This window comes from Haliotis rubra, unplaced genomic scaffold (assembly GCF_003918875.1).
Source record: "Haliotis rubra isolate DU_JTF1 unplaced genomic scaffold, ASM391887v1 Scf2050, whole genome shotgun sequence".
Lineage (NCBI taxonomy): Eukaryota > Metazoa > Mollusca > Gastropoda > Lepetellida > Haliotidae > Haliotis > Haliotis rubra.
Genome location: NW_025766060.1, coordinates 19,960 through 42,054, shown reverse-complemented (window position 1 = coordinate 42,054; position 22,095 = coordinate 19,960). Strand labels below are relative to the sequence as shown.

At 40.0% G+C, this 22,095-nt stretch overlaps 1 long non-coding RNA gene across 1 annotated transcript in view; it reads left to right on the top strand.

Moving 5' to 3' along the window:
• LOC124276084 overlaps window positions 1–17,864 on the top strand; it is a 30,751-nt gene extending 12,887 nt beyond the window's left edge. The window contains exon 3 of the long non-coding RNA XR_006898409.1: window positions 17,505–17,864. This is a non-coding gene — a long non-coding RNA (uncharacterized LOC124276084). The remainder of the gene's footprint in view (window positions 1–17,504) is intronic.
• Window positions 17,865–22,095: the final 4,231 nt, after the last annotated feature.

Genomic DNA, 22,095 nt, shown 5'->3' with positions numbered 1-22,095 from the left:
TTGCATTTTTGACGCTTTGTTTCGGTAAGTCCATACCGAAAGGTATCAGAATCTGCAAAGTTGTGTTTTACGTTGCATGTGACCTTTAAATGTTTGGACTGTAAGAAAGAAAAAATGGGAAAAGGACAAGTTTATCAAACAAAATAAACATTTTAGACATAATGAAAAACACTTCTACAGGCAACTTAAAACAAATGATGATGGTGAGCATGATAAACGGCCTCCCATGGATGCCAGTGAAAGGTTCTGGAAACAGTTGTGGTGTGTAATCGCCGACTGTAGCCTTGAGGCACCACGGGTCCATGATTATGACCATGCAATGCATGACAAAGTAACTAGGTCGTTTGTCTGTTACATCTCACCAGATTGCCTGAAAAGTGTCATCTAAAAGTCCAAATCTAATATAGCTCCAGGGCCTGATATGCATTCGGAACCGGTACTTGAAACTATTCCCCTGTGTCTAAACACCATTACTTCCTTGTTTCAATTCTCTCGTGGACACAGGTGATGTTCCTCCATGGTTCTGCAAAGGTCGCACAATACTCCTTCATAAAAATGGAGACATGACTGATCCCAAAAACTTCCGCCCTATCACATGTTTGAATACACAATACAAATTATTCACAGGGTGTTTGACAAACCTCGTGTCATCACACTGCTCTGCTAATGATATAATTTATAGAGCAGAAGGGAGCAAGGAAGGGATGATGGGGGTGCAAGGATCAACTTATTGTACAGAAAATGATTTTGGAAGAGGCCTAAACATATCACCGCAACCTTTCCATGTGCTGGTTTGACTACAAAAGAGCATACCAATTTGAAAGACCAGGTTCTCCTTGTCGAGTCCTTTACTGATGATATTGGCATAACATTTGGACTCGACAAGTGTAATACTCTTCATTTGAAACGTGGCAAAGTGGTTACTGGTGGATCGGTCAGGTTACAAGGAGGAGTTATTGAGCATCTTGTGGAAGATCAGGCCTACACCTATCTTGGAATGGAAGTTCGAGACAAGCTCCAGAGTGGCCAAATTAAAGACAAACTTCGGGCCGAGTACAAATCTCGCTTAAAGAAAATCTGGAGCTCAGAGCCACCAATACTTTTGCTGTGCCAGTCCTTTCCTATTCCTTTGGAGAAGTTGATTGGACAAAACGCTACATCCAGAGTCTTGACCCCTGACCAGAAGGATCATGTCTGATAACAGAGCCCACCACAACCCTCGAGCTCGTTCCTCTCTTAACAGTTTATATATACCAATGAATTCTGGAGGTCGGGGTTTGATTAATGTGGAGGCTCTTCATGATAGAATGTGCGCCATAGTCCATCCAGAGCATGCTCAAAGTGCTACATATAAAAAGAGTCACTAGAGTTCATGAGGAAGATATGACAGTTCGTCAAAATGACCATGAGAATATTTCGCAGTTATAGGTTGTAGACTTTTTTGAAGAGGAAGGTTTTGAGTCCCGATTTGAATGCTTCTAAGGATCAAGCATTTTTGATGGGAGTAGGAAAAATGACCATGAGAATATTTCGCAGTTATAGGTTGTATACTTTTTTGAAGAGGAAGGTTTTGAGTCCCGATTTGAATGCTTCTAAGGATCAAGCATTTTTGATGGGAGTAGGAAGACCGTTCCACAGGATTGGTGCTGCAAATTTGAATGACCTATGGCCAAAGTTTTTGAGATGAATTTGGGGAACTGAGAGAAGATCTTGATTCTGGGAGCGGAGAGAACGGGCAGCCATATGTTGACAACATCTCGGAGAGGTATGGAGGAGCTAGGCCGTGTCTGCAGCGGAAAACAAGAGTGAGGATCTTGAACTGAATTCTGGCTTCAACCGGTATCCAATGCAGACTCTGGAGGATTGGGGTTATGAGAGACCATTTTGATGTTTTAGTGACAACTCTGGCGGCGGCATTTTGAAGTTTTTGAAGTCTGAAGAGAAGATCATTTGATATTCCAAACAGTAGGCTATTGCAATAGTCAACCCTGGAGAGAACAAGTGACTGTGTAAGAACTTTAGCTGTATCTGTGGTTACTCTACAGAGATGGTTCACATGTTGCTCCATGGTGAGACAAAGATCAAGATAAACACCTAGGTTCTTTATACTGGATGAAAGTGGGAGATATGAGTTGGCTACTGTGATGTCCGTAGAGTTGATCCCTTTCAGACGTTGGGGTGTGCCAATCAACATAGCCTCAGTCTAAAAATCATAGCAATCTCCAAGCTAGTTCATATTTTGAACTGCAAAAGAAACGCAAGTTACTATTTTCAAAACATACGTTCCAAATGCATTCCTTTTAGGACAACAAAGTATACCATTATAGAACCAAGCATTCGAAGATGGTTTTGCCGTTGTTGCCGCTTATTCTTGACCATATCGCCCAAACGCAATCATTTTCATGTTTTTCGTGTTTTTTTGCATGAAGTTTTTGTGTTTCACACAAAAATGCGTGCATTTCACTCCAATTTGAAGCTTTATAAGGCAGGTCATTCAAAAAACACCATAGAACACAAAATTGACTGTGACAACGCGGAGAAAACATGCCACGTCTAACTGAACAGCAACGAGGAATCGCCGTTGGAATGTTGCAGACCGGATCCACACCAACTGCAGTGGCCAGGCACTTCAGATGTCACGTGACAACAATCACAAGACTATCCGCAAGGTATCGTCAAACCGGTAATGTTCGAGACCGACCACGTTCAGGACGTCCCAGGGTAACAACGCCAGCGCAAGATCGTCACATCCGGGTTACTCATCTGCGTAACCGACAGCAACGAGCAACACAGACAGCTGCAACCATTCAAGGGCCACAACGTCACATCTCTGCAGACACTGTTCGTCGTCGTCTGAGGGTAGCAGGGATCAGATGTCGCTGTCCTTACGTCGGACCGATTCTGACGCAACGTCACCGCCAAAATCGTTTACAGTGGGCGCGACAACACCAGCGTTGGCGACGTCAACAATGGCAACAAGTGTTGTTTTCTGATGAGTCCAGATTCAACTTGTCCCACGCCGATGGCCGATTACGTGTATGGAGACGACGTAATGAACGTTACGCCAACTGTTGTGTTGTGGAAGCTGACCGCTGGGGAGGTGGAAGTCTCATGGTATGGGGTGGCTTCAGCTACCACCACAGAACACGTTTACACGTGTTTCGTCAACGTGTGACTGCTGTAGTCTACAGAGACCAGGTCCTTCAACACCACGTTGTACCGCTATTCCAGGCCCAACCTCAGCTCCAGACGTTCCAGCAGGACAATGCTCGTCCTCACACTGCACGGGTCTCTATGGACTTCCTCAGAGGGAACAACATTGCTGTACTGCCCTGGCCCTCTCTGTCCCCGGATATGGCACCAATCGAGCATGTGTGGGATGAAATTGGTAGACGGATACAGACAGCTGCTCAACCTCAAAACCTTAGAGATTTGGAAGCCAGATTGGTCAGGGAATGGAATCAAATTCCCCAAGCCTTCTTTCAGACACTTGTTGACTCGATGAGACGTCGTTGTGCTGCCTGCATTGCAGCCAATGGTGGTCACACGCGCTACTGATTGACACACTGTTTCGTGACATTTTTGGTGTGTGAGGGTGGAGTGATAACATATGCTTTTACAGTAAACTTGAGTGTTGTTTTCACCAGAGATCACGACTCATTTCTTCAACAATCACTTGTCTGTTGTTTTTTCGTAGTGTTAAGATTGTTTGTTCCATAGATTCAGAAATATTGACATTTCTAAATCAACTTGCGTTTCTTTTGCGGTTCAGTATATGCAGTCTGCGTGATGCCAACTTAAGCACCAACCCTAACACCCCTGTCACCCCAGCTGTTATTTCGAGACCTAGCACTATAGGTGCAGCCACGATGGTAGCTAACAACCCAACACCTGCCGCCCCTAGTCCCATGCTGGTTGCCATAAGGGCAGTATCAGTCCCGTCCACGGCATTGAAAGCTCTATGGTACTTCTTATATAGTGCTTTCCGCGTGTCGCGGTCTTGTTCTAGTTGGCGTTTTACATCACATAACTGCCTCAAGCGGAACCCGTCTACGGTTTCCAGGGTCTTCGCTACTTCCTCTACGACTGGGTACAGCCCCATCCTATAATATATATTACGAAAGATATTTTAATTGGGCTTCAGTTAATAGTTGGTCAACGTACCTGAGGCTTATAAAACTTAGATTCTTGTATGTGTAGATACGGGAAGGGTCAATAGGTAACTTCTGGTCTATCTCAAAGTCAAAGCAGTTTATTATGGGTGGTAGTAATCCCTGTTGGGAGTCCCCCAATCGTATAACGAATCTGCAAGGTAAGAACTCTGGTGTGTCGTTGTCAACCAAACGTATTGTCACACCAGGTAAAAGTTGCAAGTTTGGGGGTGGGTCAAAGCCGTCCGAATCATCAAACTTACCCTTGTAAGCGACTTCTACGATGAGTGTGGATTCTGGGACCATAGCCCTAACCCCTACTATGGTATGATGGTGGGTGGCTATTAACTGGGACTGCCTGGATGAAATTAACAGGGTGTCTCTAGGCCAATATGGGGAGTTAGAAACTATCATCCTTCCAGTTGGAATGAAAGACGTGATCATGATACCACTGTTCCTAATTTCAGAGACATAGCCATCTTTGTCTAGTGAGATATAAGGTGCGGTGAGGGTCACGTTGAAAAACCATTTGGGTTCTTTTAAGTCTGCCAGGGACTGTCGTATGTACACACCGTTTTTAAATAATAGGACGTATGAGTTGTTGTTCCGACCACGCTGATCGAATCCCTCTATACCTCCTAGACCCCCGAGTGTGGGTTTGGGTAGATGATTGGCCATTGCCGCCAGTCTATACACGTTATCTTTCAAGTGTAGGACTACAAGGCGTCTTCCTCACCAGGCTGATCGAATCCCTCCGTATCCCCTAGGTCGTTAAGCGTAGCGTTGGGGTGAAGCCAGGACATTGCTATAATACTATTACTATTAATTTCCAACTGGTTTTCTGATAATAGTTCAGGGGTGCACTTCACCCCCATGAAGTGTATGTTGTCGAGCCCTACATCAGAATGAACACAGACCTCCGAAAGCTTGCCACCAGTGACTTTGAGAAAAATCTCTACAAGCTCATGAACAACTCGGTGTTCGGTAAGACTATGGAGAACCTGAGGAAACGCGTGACCGTGAAGCTGGTTCGGTCGAATGATGAAGGCAAGCTCAGGAGACTGATAGCCAGTCCGGCATTCAACTGTAGCAAGATATTCACCGACGACCTAGTTGCCCTACACATGAAGAAAAGCCACATAAAATTCAACCGGCCTGTTTACGTGGGGATGAGCATCCTCGATTTATCCAAACACCTGATGTACGACTTTTACTACAACGAGCTGAAGAAACAGTACGACGACAGGTGTGAAGTGCTGTACACTGATACGGATTCCCTGTTGATGGAGATTCGAACCGAGGATGTGTACGAGGACATGAAAAAACGCCTCGATTTGTATGACACCAGCGACTACCCCAAGGACCATGCCATACACAGTACGGTAAATAAAAAGGTCCTAGGTAAGATGAAGGACGAGTGTGCTGGCACGCCCATAGCCGAGTACATAGGTTTGAGGCCTAAGATGTACTCCATCCTGAAGGCCGACAATTGTGAGATCCGGAAGGCTAAGGGTGTTAAGAAGTACGTGGTTAAACAACACATCAAACACGCCAGATTCAAGGAAGCCCTGTTCAAGACCCGTACCTTTAGACATAAAATGAACACACTTAGAAGTGATGGGCATAGGATATACGGACTTACTATAAACAAGACGTCCCTGTCGCCGATGGACACTAAGCGTTGGATAGCTATTGATGGGATAAACACGTACGCGTGACGGGCATGAGAAAATTGAACCAAGAACATAGATATATATATGTCATGGAACCAGAGAAAGTTTGAGGCTATTTACTATAGGCCGCGTGGGTACTGGAAAGGAGCTAGCGCTGTAGATAAACTGGCTAAAATGGCGCGAGTACACCCGGAGGAGGCCAAAGCGTGGCTTGAAAAACAAGCCCTATTGCAGATCTATTTACCGGCACCACGCTCCGTGCCTAGAAGGAAGTTTGGTATTAACATACCTAATAGCGTTCACCAGGCCGACCTCCTATTCCTACCCCGCGACAAGAGGTACAAGTATGCCTTAACCGTCGTGGATGTGGCCAGTCGCTACAAGGAAGCCGAACCCTTGACAACGAAAGACTCTGCCCTGGTAACCAGAGGATTCGAACGCATATACAAACGCAGTCCGCTGACGTGGCCAACAGAGCTGCAAGTTGACCCCGGGCGGGAGTTCATGGGTGTCGTGTCACAACTGCTAGCCAAACACGATACAAAGGTCAGGCGTGGCATGGCCGGAGCCCATCGCAGCCAAGCCATAGTTGAGAGATTTAATAGGACTTTGGCTGAGCGCTTATTCGGACATCAGTATGCTAGGGAGATGGCCAACCCGGGGAAGCGATCGACTGAATGGATCGCGAGGTTACCTAAGGTGGTGTCGGCAATCAACCATGAAGTCACCCGTCTCACCGGCAAGAAACCGGCCGACGCTATCAAACTAAAATCAATAGTGGCAGAGTCGGCTGCTCCATTGCGTGGGAAAGAGAAACAGATACCAGATAGGGCCCTAGTTAGGTATCTATACAAGCCGGGGGAACACGAGGGTGATAGCCGTGAGCGAGCCACTGACCCAATATGGTCAGTCAAAACTTACAACATAGATAAAGTGGACATCAAAGCAGACGAGCCTAACTTGTACTACCTTAGGGATGGGCCAGGGAGAGGGCTCGTTAGACAGGAATTATTGATCGTACTGTTCGGCACAATGTTACCTCCTGTCAACACGGTATAGCGATGATGCAATGATGCAATCCCAGGATAGACCCGTTAAACCGAGATACTCCAGTTAAGTCCCCGGTAGCTCAATCGGTTGAGTGGTGCGGCCCATTATGTATAGTTTGCGCGAGCTATACATGTGGGTTCGTATCCCGCCGTTGCCTCAGGAGATTCCTTGCAACTTTGTGTGATGTGAGGTGTTTCGGTAAGGAATCAAGATCATATCAGTTGGGCCGCTGAAAAGGACTTAGCTGAGTGGGGCACTCTCATGGCGAGAGAAAGGCAGCCGACGCAATTCCCCTTGGGAGAAGCGCAACATCATCTTTCGATTTCACCCTTGGGGAATTGTGGCTGCCGGGGACATTTTACTACTTTTTAGAACCTTTCTATCTTTCTATAGGTATATTCGAGGCCATAGTGTGCTACGTGTGGGCGGGAAATCAATGGGGGCTCAAAAGTAGTAGATACAATGGTAGCAAGAGCTAAGGGTCCGACCAAAGCCTTATTTGGGAAATAAGGCTTTGCAGAGGCTTTTGTTGGACTTGGTCCCGGACAATCATTGTATCTACTACTCCCCAGACACACAGATGTCTGTTCACATCACAGGCGGCGTGTCAGGATTGATCCCTCATGATCGGCGGGACGACCTACACTGGATACAAAAGGTACTCCATGTACTTGGTGACTTTACACATACACGATATATATATTTCACACACACATGATGTGTTTACAGGGATGTTTTACAGTCACTTGATACACAATACTACCACTTTACATTACACATGAATGCTGACTGAATATTATTACGCCAGTATATTAGCTTAGGGACATTCCCAAATGCTTTCATATAAATCACAATTTCATCATATAACTAACCTCAACAATACTATTACATATATTTCACCTAAGTTAAGGTTACATATTTTAATGTCGCGGGTCCTGGCCGCTGATAAATCGGACTGAGGCGTAGTTGAATAAAATCTGTTTATTCTGTAAAATACATATTTGGACATCAATATAATATGATGAATGGCCGAGGGGTGTATCAACTCACCTCGGCCGTGGCGTGACATGAAGTGGCAAATATGAAGATCGCACGAATTTTGCCATTTATAAGATGGTCTTTACAGCAGTTTATGTAATATTGCACTTTGAATGTTATGAGCAAATTAGAGGAAGCAGACATCACTCACACTTACTTACGTGCTTGTGCCAGTGTTTAATTCGTAATTTCGTGCAACGCGATGCCTTATAAAAGAGTAAATAGATATTATAAATACTATGATATCGCGCACCTTTATGATGATACGTTTAGAGGATGACAAAGAATGTAGACAGAAAAGGTACATACCTGTAAAATACATATATGGACATCAATATAATATGATGTATGGCCGAGGGGTGTATCAACTCACCTCGGCCGTGGCGTGACATGAAGTGGCAAATATAAAGATGCCTACGTCACGGAACAGGTAATGCACGAGATGTCACGGAACAGGTAATGCACGAGATACTACTGGTATTACAACCAGAGTAAGAGTGATAGAAGAAGCGCTCGTAAATGAGCAGAGAGGCATAAAGTAACCGATACGCAAATGTATGGGGAAATACATCCGGCGACATTAAGGTGAAATGCCATCAAATACATATACAAACAATTCATTGACCTATTCTCACTAAGACATAACATAAAATTATAATACTCACGTCAGTTGAATATACAGGAAAAACAGCCATCCTGACACACACATACACTGTCCAACTGGTTGCCTACTCACAACTTTCAAATCAGTCCTTATATACCCCCCCAAGCTGCTTGAATAACCCCAAGCTTACTACCCAGATACATACAAAGGTCTCTCATACTGCACACCTCCAACACAAACAATCGCTCACCGCTTACATCACTGCTCTTGCTCGCAAGTCCTCACTCCAAACCTGTCACACCTCAAATTTAAGATAAAACAGACATTTCACTACTTGTGATCTTGACACATACTTATCGTCTGTTGTCTAGGTGTACCGACTTGGTGATGAATGATTTTTCGACCACAGAGCATTGTGAGTATTTATATATCACGAGCACAAGCTTCACAATATTACCCGTTAATATCAAATAGTCTTTGATCGAATTCGATACTTGTAGTGACTTTAACCAAGTATTACAAGAAATGTGTATTGAAACGATTTCGGAAAGCATACCTACCAATTATCACGCATTTGGCTTTAGACGCACGCTTTTGTTACTCATGTGACGCTCTCACAACAAAACTAACTAGGATTGCCTCCTGGGCAATACTGACGGTCTTCAGACTTCCCCATACACTCCCCGTGGCTACCTTTACTTGTACCGTTTCTTTGGACGCCAGCTGGACCGTCCATTTTAACTCTCGGAGTTACGGGTGTTTGAAGTGAATTGAAGTGCTAGAAAGCGTCCAAAACGCAGGCAGAACACGTTTTTGACACGAGAGCGGATCGGTGAAATGCAGCCGGGGTCGCGGGGGTCATGTAGCTTTTAAGTAGTTCCCACAGAAGATATAGTTCTCTCTTTAACTGCCCGTAGCTCCGCCGTCCTTGGGTCTATGGTCCAAACGATTAGTGTTCTGGAATCGCCACCATCCTAGCTATCTGGCGCATACACGTATGTGCATATACTGCACTTGTGAAACAACCATAGATTTATGTGTGTGTATAGACCATTCTTAGCCAATATGCATGACCTCGAGGTCAAATCGAAAGCGAGGCTTAAATAGGTTGACCCAGCCTTGAAAATGGCGACCTCGGAAAGGAAAGATTACTGCTGTGTGCCTTGCGTTGGAGTGATGCCCGTAAAGATTTTACGGTATCTTTTCACCATATTCCCAAGAATAAGATCAGAAGAAGGCAGTGGTTGACGAAAATACGGAGAGATCCTGGAAAATGATTCATAGTAAGTACAAAATAATTACGGCACATGGCATAGTCTAGATCTGCCGTGTAATGTACAAACTGTTCACTATGCAAGGTTTTAATATCAGGGGCACATGTACAATGTGAATGTCACACACACACAGACACATTCAAACCCACCCCCACCCCACCCCCACCCACACACATTGTCATGTTCAAAATCAGTGATCCCCAGTTCATATGTACACAATTGACCCCTCCCCCTGCCTCCCAAAACAAACTGGGAGACACCCCAACCCCAACAAACACCGCACCTAAAATCATCATTACCCCCTAGTCATAAATTATGAACGGTCCAATATATTAAAAAAAAATTAAGCATATGGACATGTGCAGACAATCTTGTCATGATGGCAAGGGAATGTTATTTGCAAATATTCTGTATCCGTGAAATTAGATTGGCTGCAAATCAAAGTAACATTTCAAGTACATATACGGGGCAGGACATACACATGCTGTTAAAAAAATCTTAAATATGTATCTACTTTCAAAATTACTGCATACTGACCAGTACAGTACAGGACACATTACTGGACAATCTAATTACACCAACTGAAATATATTTAGTGTTTAAATATCCATTTCAGATGCTGCTAATTAAGAGTCAGAGAGCATGTCACCAGCTCAGGAACCTCCCATAAGGAAGCTACCACAGTCACCATCTCAGATACAGTAAGAATGTCAGATCGTATTAAGTTAATTTTGCCAACTGACATGGTTTTAAAGAATTCAAAACAACTGAACTTTGACCTATATGCTATGTTATTTACATATAAAAATATTGATTGCCCATACTGTCTAAAATATGAAATGATGTTAGCCTCTATTCCTTGATGTATATTTGTAATTCCAGAGATATATTTATTGTTTGTGTGGTCGAAGAGATAATACTGATGCTTTACAATGCTTATATTACAGTGAAGCAGAGAGTGATACAGCAGCCACTGACCCATGTCCTACATAGAACAACTCCATCAAAACTTACATGAACAGGGGAGCCAACTCAAGGAAAAGGTTGACAAAATAGAAAAAAATGAACAGAAAACTTGAACTTGAAAAGTTTGGAGTTTGTAAATTCATGTATGATGATAAATTGATTGCACATTTTACAGTATTCCATCATTTCAAACATTGGCACTGATTAGCTGGAACTTTTTCATTTGTTCAATATCTTCCCAGGTTTTGTGAAGTACCTTGCCCAAACAGCACAAAAATTGACAGACATGAATGTAAATGAAATTGTTTGGTGCTTTTGTGTTGTGTAAATGATGGATGAAAAAAGAGACAGCTGTAAAACATACACATTGATGGATTTAACTGAATAATAGAATGGTCTTTCATAATGGCATAGTTGTAGATGTAACTCATTTGCTGCTGTTTAATTAATAATTGATGAAAAAGAATGTATTTCATCCTGTTTGAAAAGAGTTAGTTGGGAATCAGAAAAAAACATCATTCATAGGTAAGAGATTATGATGATGTGTAAGGGGAGAAAACTATGATAAATTATGCATTGATCCAGCTGCAATTGTTGCCATTTATGTCAGACTAATCTAAAAGGATACTTCTATCAACATAAATATTGCACCCAATATATTTTAATTGCATCCTCTGAAAATTTTATTGTTATCAGTATTACAGTTGGAAGCTATTGTGAATGTGTCTATTGTTATTGGACTTTTAAGACACCATTTCAAAATAAATTTTTATTAACTGCACTCCAGGTGTTCGTTATTTATTTGGGTTAATTGTTTGCTGTAGTGTGAAGCCTGTTATGTTAATCTGATAATATGTTCTCCTTAAAAATGTCTTCAGTTACAGTGGTACAGAATAAATACACCTGATCTACAATAAATCAATTTTATGGTATAGTAACACAGTATTGAAAATTGGTTCAAATATTCCCCATGCAGGTACCACTTGTCCATTTAGGTAAATTAATTATTCACCTCCAAATCAGTCAAGAAAAAGTTGAAAAAAATCATCCAGTTTTGTCTTGCACATTGTGTCCCACCAGATACCATATAATAGATATGGTCTGTGGTCCCACTCATGTTGATTGAAATAAATAGTTTCTACATGATGATGTGGCGATTCGTTTTTCCTCTGCGATTGTAACATGCAGCTACGCGCACATCGCCATCACCACTAGTCCTGTACAACTGAAAATAAATGCGTGAATAAATACCCTATATCTATAAAACAGAGTCGATAGGACAAAACATTTTAAACAGAAAAAATACCAAAAAAATAATTTCATCACCTGAATAATACAAAAAATGTGTTTGGTCCAGATCCACTCGAGGAGAGCTATCTTGATCTACATATTACTTATAATTTCGATTATCCAGCTCAAGAATTAACAACACTACTCCCATGTGGAAGTGGATTATTTGAATCCAGGTCAGGAAATACGTTGAGTCTTTTGCTTTGTTCATATGTTAATAAAGGAAACGTAATTGACTTCCCTTGATAAAATTTCCACTATTGTGACTTTAGAGTAGCTTCCCTTCATAAATGCTGCGCAACATGGTAAACGTTAACCTAGATATCTAGGTCATATGACTTATCGTGATGTGTCGTGATGTACGGTAATTATTCACCCTTCAATCTGTGGATATGCTACAGAAACATTTTCCCATTTCTCTGCGATTTCCCTGAACTACTAGACAGTTTCGTAATGTACCGTTTAAAGGGAAATTTGAAACCAGGAAGTATACATTGAGATTTGTCGCCATTATGCGATTGTGTCCTTGCCCCATTTAGCCTCGTTTTGGTACAGATATGAATATTCATGAGGCCTCATTAAGAATGATTATTTGTAAGTCAATTTAGTTTTTTAATGAGTAAGAAATGTCGTACATCTGTAACCGTTTATGCGAATGCTAAAAGATTAGGACCAATCGGTTCTCCTCCGAAATTCATGTCCTTTTATGTCCGCGATTTGGACGGTTTCCCTGCCAACCGACAGGTACGTAGATTACCATACAAAATAGAGTTACTTCCCCGGACGGAAGTTCATGTTGAACACGCGTTTGTTTAGAAATGGCGGCCACCACAGCACAACAGGCACAGAATATAATCGACGATAAAACATTAGTCGAAGAGGTAAGTTGACTGGCTGACTGTTGAACGACTAACTAAATATCTAATGAGCTATCTAAATATTAGACTTGAGGTTACACGTTCCTGAAGATACCTATCTAATATATAGAGAAGTTCTATATTTCGTAATGATGATGTGTGCTCAACTTTGACATTTTCACTTGAACTTAACCCCCTGGATGCCACAGGGACATATATGTCCTTCCCCTTCAACCCTCAATGTCAAGTCCAATTAAAATCAAAATATCCCACGCACACAAATACACTTCACAGTTTCGAATTCTGCGGGAAACTTCCTGTTTCTTGATACCATCCACTATTATTTTAGACAAAACTCAAGTGCTGAAAATGACCTTTCAAAATAGGCTTCATCGAAAATGTCGCCATTTTTGACACAGTACGAAATCGCGATTCACAGCGTTATTTGATGTATGTTTTGAAATGTGAAAATCGGATAATTACTGGGAGTACTGAATTTAAATAATAACATATTCATGAACACTGATATCACTTTTACCTGAAATCGCTAATGATAATTCTGAAACGTTGCCGATGAATCTAGAATCGGTTGGGATGTTTTCGAAAATACACTTACACGAACGCCGTAGAGCGCTTTCCGCCATATTAGATAGTGTTTACAAAATCACGTTTCGCGAAGGCCGGTATTGAGACGCCTATTACATCACGGATATTTCATATTCAGCTTCGAAAAATGCATCACTGAATTCCCATACATTTTAGAAACAAATTGCAACTGGTCTTTGTCACCAATACTAACTGTCCAGATAAAACGAGACGAAACATATTGGGTGTGAAAACGAACGCTGTGCTCGAAAGATTGCGCTGGTTCGAAATGTAAACAAAAAATTCCGATTTTACACTGCGTAGCATTTTCTGAAATTTTCCAACATTCATCCGTCTATTCATTGCTTGCAATGGCTCAATACCTTTTGAATATGCATGGAAAGAGTATCGTAGTAAGAAATAGGAAATTATAAATAGATACAATGCAATGATTTGATAATTCATAAGAAATTGTCAAAGTTTCCGTGCAGCGTGACGCCATGGCTGACGCAAAATCATGCAGAACGACAAGTGTAATTATCAGCATTTCTGGCTTCTTCTCTTACTTACAGTGAAAACGATAAAAACATATAACAATACGCAGATATTCAGAATCATTGTGATTACTTACATGTCATATTTATGTACAAACGATCACTGAATCAATGGAAGGGTCCTCGCAAAATCCTGTGTATCCTTGTCAGCAAAGCCGCCATTTTGTAAAAAATAGGTCATCGGTAGTGATGTCATACGTCAACATTGTTGTACATATTAGGCAATTTCTTTGAGGTGAAGGTCGGTTGAACAAAAGTAAACACAATCGCCCAATCCTTCCGATTACACTGTCAGTATTATGATGTATATTTCGCGGATAGTTCAGATACTTTTTCATGAAACTGACCTCAGTATCTACATTGAGCCTTGTCCAATATCATATCATACGTGCATATAGGGTTTACGGTGTTTTATTCTTTGAAAGTGTTTGATTGTTTGAATAATATTTACATAAGAAATTGACACATTTAGTGCAGTACACCATATTCTAAACCTTTACACAAGTGTTAGAAGATCAAACGTAGCCATAACTGCAATTACTTTAGTTCCTATGATGTACAATATTCAATGCATTTGAACTAATATTGGAGTTTCACATGAACAGGTTAATGAACGGCGATTTGATTAAACCTTATAAGTAAAACTGATAATATTTAATGAAAAGATTTATGCATGTTATGAAATGTATATGCACACACATTTAAATGAATTGTCTTGTTCTTTGCACATTTTTTGTGTCGATTTATAGAGAAAACAATGATGTATATTGATTGGCCGGGTGCGCGTTTGTCGAAAACGTTTTATGATTCACTATCATTGTTTTCGATAATATAATCAATTCATATTCGATTTAAAAATATTGTGATGACAGGATATCAAACTCTAACTATATTTATACGAAAATTGTTTAAAAATATATAAACCATGTCATGTCTTAATTTGGACAAATCTTACATCCATATTCTAATATATAGTACCTACTAGATCCGTATATCTTTTTTTGCATCTTCCATTGCATACTTATGAAGAGAAATAGCTACATAATCATAAATAAAGAAAATTCTTTTCCTAAACAAAATATTCGGGTGTTGTGAAATGTTATTTTTCATTTACGTTAAATTGATGCCAAACAGGTGCGCGTGTTGCTCATGATAAGATACACAGTCAAACTGTCTAATTGTTGATATATTCAGGACACTATTTAAATGGAAAAACCAGTCATTTTATGTTTTGTTTAAAGACTGTTAATTCTGAAAAAGAAGCCGAGACCTTTCACACAATTAATGGAAATTAGGTGAGATATATACTAATCAGCATACCAATGTCGTCTTTTTCCGACGTCGCAAAATGCACAAAACAAGCAATGACGTCAACTAAAATGTTGTATTATTTTCAGCAATTTAATTACATTTGAAGATATGGCTAGTACTCTGGTAATAACGATGCAAAATTAGTTAAAATACATCTACACAAACAGGAGAATATGGGAATCTAAGAACTAACTTATATATCGGATAGGGCCATCCAAATCGCTATCGCTACATGTAGTACGTTGTCATCTTTTCTTATAAATTGTGAAACTACCAAAGCGTATCCGCTCTTATTGGGGAACTTTGAATTGTAATAGTGTGGTTCACCGTGAACAAAAGATAACTAGAATATAGCGTCCGTATCCACAACAAATACTCTCCATGTGACCTGAGTTACATTGACCTAGTGTTAAGCATTACAGAGTTATGCCCCCTTACCATTATACGCGTATGACCTTCTCTGTCGTCGTTCGACGTCGTAGAAGAAAATCCATTTTGACATTTATTTCGAGTCATTTTTTATGTTGAGCGTAGAATGTTATAAGCACATAAATCCAATTCATATACACTTATGTCGTTCAGATATCAGGCTGTATTTTCTTCTCTCACACTTTCCGTAAAGATGCCAAAATAAAAAATTCGTAGCACAGTGCTTTTATCGGTGCGCGATAAAAAGCGGAGAAATTTACTGTTTTATAACGCATAACAGAAATTTGGACAACATCGAGCAAGGTCTATTTCTCAAACCACCGAGGTAGTTGCACTTATATTTATACCAACGGATTGGAAATTTAATATTCTATATTTCTGTGTAATTTTATAGCTGTACGTAGATCCAGGACCACGCGAGCGCAATTCTCGCACAACGTTCACTTTTCAAACCGCATTGCTCTTTGGGCACTGGAAAAACAGGAAACGGTGATTGTTGCTAGATTTTACTGTCGCTTCCTGTGAGATGAGATAACTAACTGAAGGAAGCGACAGTAAAATCTAGCAACAATCGCCGCTTCCTTCAGTTAGTTCTCTCACAACTGACAAAATGCGAAAATCCTAATGTCCCTCCCTGTTTGTGGCGTAATTGTGGCATAATTATCGACCTTTACATAATAATAATGTGAAGCAAACATGTTCCACATTCAATTATCTACAGTTTGGTACCTCGATAAACGACTGTGACATTTTTATGAACCCTATGAAAATGTGTCTTGGAGAAATTGACCAACTTGCAAGGGTGATAACTCCACAACTATTCAAGATATCGACATGCCTTGAGGAAGCTAAGTAGTCCAGAGTGTGGGCTTTACAACGATATATCAAACACGATTGTACTATATGCCGTTCAGGAGGAGGAGGAAAATTTCTTCTGATGCCCGAGTTATTTTATGCGTGGAACCGATGGAGAATGACGTTGTCTACATTGAATGAAAACTTGGTCAATTTATCTCTTATTGTTTTGGAGATATAGAGGTTGAAAGATTTTGAAATATTTTGACATTTTGGGTTATCTGCCCTTACCGGAAGCCGGAAGTTGAGATTTTTTCAACATTATATTAATTTCAGCATACAGGCTATCAACCCTGAAAGTTTCATGAAAATCGACTTTCGTCTGAAGACCTAATAAAATCTTACTCCAGACTGGGTTCATGTGAAAAAGTAAAATACATATCTGTTAAAAATAACACAAATAGGCCTGATTACATCGTTTTCTTTGAATTTTCTGAGGATGGTCAATTTTGCGTTGGCTTGAGGTGAGCTTCAGGACCTGGTCGGAGTCCAAATCAAGCTTTTTTATCTCTTAGGCTTGGAAGCTCTGAGAAAGTACCACATGCCAACCATGCACGATAACTATTTTTATTATGTAATCAAGTTATATCCAGTTTTCCAAAGCAATCATAAAACGGACTTGCCATAGAATGAAACTACATTAAGCATGAAACTTAATGTCAGAATTTGTTCACTTGTGGCCTTATAACTTCTATTTTCACTATCTTATATTTTCATTACAACCGAATATACGAATGTACCATCTCTATCTGCTCATACTTATCACATTCCGCTCTCGCAGGATAATTGCTACGGCGGGATAGTCATGAGATTGTCGTTGATAGACAGTGTTTTGGTGCCATTAGTCAACTATACTCTATTCAATAGCAGGACAATCCTATCAAGCATATGATGATGATACTGGGAACGACCATCCAGATTTGCAGTTTCTCAATCTGCTGAAACCAGTTGCACATTTCTCTGGCCTTGACTTTGACAGAGGAACCACAGGTATGTCATCATCTATTATACGTTGCATATAATTCAGTACATTTATTCAGTTAGTTATGTGCGTGTATGTTTCACCGACATAAGGAACAAATCAGAATATGTATATCCAACCTCGAAGTATAATTACGTATGCATTATCTAATACACAACTGTTTCAAACGCGATTTTGAACCAGGTCATGAAAAACAGTGAGAGAATGACTTTACGTTTACGTTGGTTTTAGCAATATTTCAGCAATATCACGGTGGGGGAAGGGGGGGGGGGGGGAGCCAGCCGGTCTTCTCGTAGCAATGAGGAATTGCTGAACCTGACCAAACCCCATGGCTTTAAAATATACTGAACCACAAAAGAAATGTCGCACTGATAGGGGTTTCTTAAAGCGTATAATAATAATCGTTATTTGCACTGAGAAGGCCACAGGCCTATAGTACATAAAGTTATGTTACATTTGAGAGGAATTTAGATCGGGTAATCATAGCATAGTAAATGAACATTGAAATATTTTGTAGAAGAACTGGATTTTTACTACTTAACAATGAGGAGAATTTTATCACATTTGGATGGACATAGTAGTATCTTTTAATATATTTTGTTCGCAACCGGTCATAAAATGGACATATTAGGAGAAAATGTAATTCATCTTCTATTTCGTTAAAATTACAAAGTGTACATATTCTATTTTCTCTTTTTACATTCATATATCTGCCTCTTTCAATCAACAAATCATGAGAAGAGCATCTGAATCGTGCCAGTGCTATTCTAAACTTTTTAACATTAACACAGGATAGATATGACTCAAGAACTATGGCATTTTTAAACAATGGATAATACATGCATTTATTTGATAAGGATATCCTTTCACTCCATGTTTGAATATACATATCTTTTAATCTTGTCGTTAAGGATTGTATGAATAACGTAGGTGATTCGACATATTATTGTATTCCATGTAATTCCAAAACCAATAGAATATAAAAGTGTTTTACATTAGTTGCCCAGTTTTTGTCCACCTTTATCATATAACAACATCATATTATAACACTTCTTGGGTAAGCGATTCGAAGGCATAATCAGCAGTTTTAGCCAGTACTTAATAACTTTCATGCTTGTAAGAATGTGCATTGGGTACCTACCGCATTCACCATAAATCACTGCGTTAATAGTGTTAATTTTAACTCCGAGGAACTTTTTGCATGCGTATAAATGGATTTTTCAATTTCGTCAAATTTTGTTATTCCCCAAATTTCGGCCCCATATGATAAAATTGGACTGACCTTGGCATCAAATATTTTAAAGAATGAAGAGTAGTTAATATTACCAAGTACACTCAACTGTTTCATAATTCCAATTAATGCTTTTGTCCCTGTAACGCTGCATATTTTACATGCCTCGTCCATGACAGGCCACTGGTGAAATATAGTCCCAAATATTTATAAAGCCAATACACTCGAGCTGCATACCTTTATATAACCAGTTTTCCTTTTTGACAATTTGCCTCCATTTTTTTGAATACAACAATTTTCGTTTTATCTCTATTTACAGTTAATTTCCATTTATCGCAGTAATTTTCAAGTTCATTAATTTGATTCTGTAAGCCATTAATCGTGCTTGAGAACAAAACAATGTCATCTGCAAATAGCAATAGGAAAATATGGACTATATCAGGGTGGAGTTGAATCCCGTGTACACAATTAGTTTCAATTTGTCGTGCTAACTCATTTATAAAAAAAGGAAAATAGAAATGGGCTTAGTATACAGCCTTGTCTCACACCAAGTTGCAAGTCGAATGTTTCTGAATAATTATGATTACTTTTAATGCAAGACTTGACATTTTCATACATATTGCATAAAAGTTTACTCATTTTACCACTGAGACCGTGGGTATTAAATAGAAGCCAAACTTTTTTTCGTTGTATTGAATCGAAAGCTTTTGAAAAATCTACAAATAATGCGTAGAATTTCCCCCCTTTAGAGTTTAAATACCTTTGAATAATACTTTGCAGTATAAACATATTATCTACTGTCGTATATCCCTGTCTGAAGCCAGCTTGCGCTTCGCTGATCTTATCCATTGAGTCTCCCCAGTTTACAAGTCTTTTATTTATTATAAAGGTGAAAGTTTTACTAAATATGCTCAGTAGTGTTATGCCTCTGTAATTATTTGGATTATTTATATTACCTTGTTTATGGATAGGAACTATTATGCCAATTGCCCAACATCTGGGGAACGTACCAGTTTCTAATATCAAATTAAAAAGCAATTCTAAGTACGGGACGATAAGATCTGCTGAGTATTTAAAAAATTCAGATATCGTTTTATCAATTCCTGGTGATTTATTGCATTTCAATTGGTTAATGCTATCTAAGATTTCACCTCTAGTAATTGGGAATCAAGTATTACCGTGGTAAGCTCTGAATTCGGATCTGATGGGTTTTCATTCTCGAAATTATCACATGTTACATCGTCATTTTCATTATGTAAAGAGTTAAACAGTGTCCGAAAGTGTTCTAGCCAGTCGTTCATTTCGATGTTGTTTTGAGCTTCATGTCTAGTATTCAGGTGTTTGAGTTCATACCAAAATTGTTTTGAATCAGATATACTGTTTTCTATTACTCTCTGCTTCTCTTTATAATAATTAAGGCGTTTTTCCTTACAAATTGAGTTATATTTATTTCTTTTAGCGCAATATTGATCGTATGATTCTTTATCTTTCGATTTCCTAAACTTATTCAGAGCTCTACATCGGTCTGATTTTAATCTTTCACATTCAGAGTCGAACCATTTATTAGTTGTTGTTGTGGGAGGGCTAACTGTTTTCTTCATGCAAGAGGCGGACAGACAGAGTGCCTCGGTCATATAGCTTATACTATCATCAATATTAGCGAGAGCACAGTCAATCGATTTATCTAGTAATTTTTGTACGTTATCTGACAAAATAGTTTCTCTAAACTGTTCTAATTTATCGTTATCCCAAATGAACTTAAACCACTTATTCCTACATTTGGTAGAAGTGTTGGATTGCTCAAGTTGTACTGTTTTTAGTTTAAATGTGGTGGGAAGATGATCAGATTCAGTTCTCATTTGTATGCTAAAATCTAGAATATAGTCAAACATTGTTGATGAAGAAATGATATAGTCAATAACACTGGTGCCAGTTGGACCAAGAAAAGTAAAGTCTCCAACTTCTGTGTCACTTCCACATCGGCCATTTAGTATATGAATGTTAAAAACAAAGCACATGTCAAGAAATGTTTTACCAAAGTTTCTTAAAGCACACACTTTAATTCACTCTAATTAACAATCAAAACGGAGGACTGAGTTCAAACTTGACAAGTATGGTTAACACATTTTCGTGAAACACATTTAGAGTTCACACAAACAAAAACACCAAAAATGGTACCATTAAGATACCCCAAAGTCAGTATCGTGTGTGGCCTCTATGGGCATCGATCAAATCGTTGCATCGTCTGTACATGGAATGTATTAGCCGGTCGATGAAGGTCATACGCACTTGGGTCCATACTCTGCGAAATGCCTGATCGGGTCCAGCCGTAGTTGTCGGCCTTGGTTGGAGGCCATTCAGTCTTCTTTGAATCCTGTCCCAAAGATGTTCTACTGGACCTAAATTCGGACTGAGTGCAAGATTTTGTAGGGTTTGGATGCCATGCTATCGTAGGAAGTATAATGTTGCTCTGGCAGTGTGGGCACGAGCATTGTCTTGCTGGAAGATGTGATTTCTGTAACGGCCAAAGTGTGGTACAACGTGGGGGTCTTATGACTTGGTCAATGTATCGAGCAGCTGTCATGTCATTCTGGACCAAGATTCTGGAACACCACGGTGTCAACTAACTGGTTCAGACCGATTGCACCCCACACTATGATGCTTGGACCACGCCACGAGTCTCTTTCAACAATACACTCATTGGAAAACATTCCACCACACCGTCGCCATACTCTCACTCTGCCATCGACTGTCGAAACACAATATCGGCTTTCATGAGATAACAGCACTGTTCTCCATTGTCGATAACGCCAATTTCGATGCTGAGTTGCCCATTTTGGTCCGTTTGGGCGGCGATGAGCAGTGAGGACAGGACTACGATATGATCTGTGACAGTTTCTTCCGCGCAAACGCCCACGCACTGTATCGGCACTGATGGGTCTGTTGTGAGTCCCAATGGTCTGCCGTGCTGTTTCCCTCGCTTTGGGGAAGCGATCCTGCAGATGGTTGCGCACAATCTGTCGGTCTTGTCGTTGTGATATTACTGAAGGTTGCCCACTGCGTGGACAGTCTTGGATGCTGTTAGTGACCTGATACCACTCCTGCAGTTGGTAGATTGTCCTAACATGAACATTAAAATGATTGGCTACCCTCCGTGCAGTCTTGACAACTTACAACTTGGTTCCTCTGATCTGTTATTGACTATATCATTTCTTCATCAGCAATGTTTGACTATATTTCTAGAT